Source organism: Octopus bimaculoides, chromosome 6, assembly GCF_001194135.2.
Source record: "Octopus bimaculoides isolate UCB-OBI-ISO-001 chromosome 6, ASM119413v2, whole genome shotgun sequence".
NCBI lineage: Eukaryota > Metazoa > Mollusca > Cephalopoda > Octopoda > Octopodidae > Octopus > Octopus bimaculoides.
In genome coordinates, this window is record NC_068986.1 from 12,030,376 (window position 1) to 12,031,048 (window position 673).

Genomic DNA, 673 nt, shown 5'->3' on the forward strand with positions numbered 1-673 from the left:
CCTATCATAGTAGGTGCCTTAGGTATAATAAAAAAATATTCAGACAAATACATAACAAAAACACCAGGACTTACAAATATATATAACATACAGAAAATTGCACTACTGGGTACTGCACATATTCTACGCAAAACACTTTCAATACAGTAAACATAAGAGCACCACAGCAAACCACAGCACATACCCAAGGCGCACAGAGCTGCGCTCGGTAGTGAAGTGAAAGCACGTTATAAAAATAAAACTACTGAATAATAATAATAATAATAATAAATGTTTGCCTCCTTCGCACGGCCAGAATAAAGAGAAATGTATTAGCTGAAAAGAATGGATAGCATGGTACCATAGGCTGCAGGTATCAAGCTCGCTACGCATGTAACACACCAGGAGCTCCCACAAATCCTGTGATAAAGACAAACAATAATAATCCTTTTTACTATAAGCATGAGGCCTGAAATTTGTGGGAAGGGGACTAGTCGAATACATCGACCTCAGTGTTTCACTGGTACTTAATTTATCGACATCGAAAGGATAAAAGGCATAGTCGACCTCGGCGGAATTTGAACTCAGAACGCAGCGTTAAGGATTTCACCCAGCGTGTAAACTATTCTGCCAGCTCGCCTCCTAAATAATAATAATAATAATAATAATAATAATAATAATAATAATAATAATA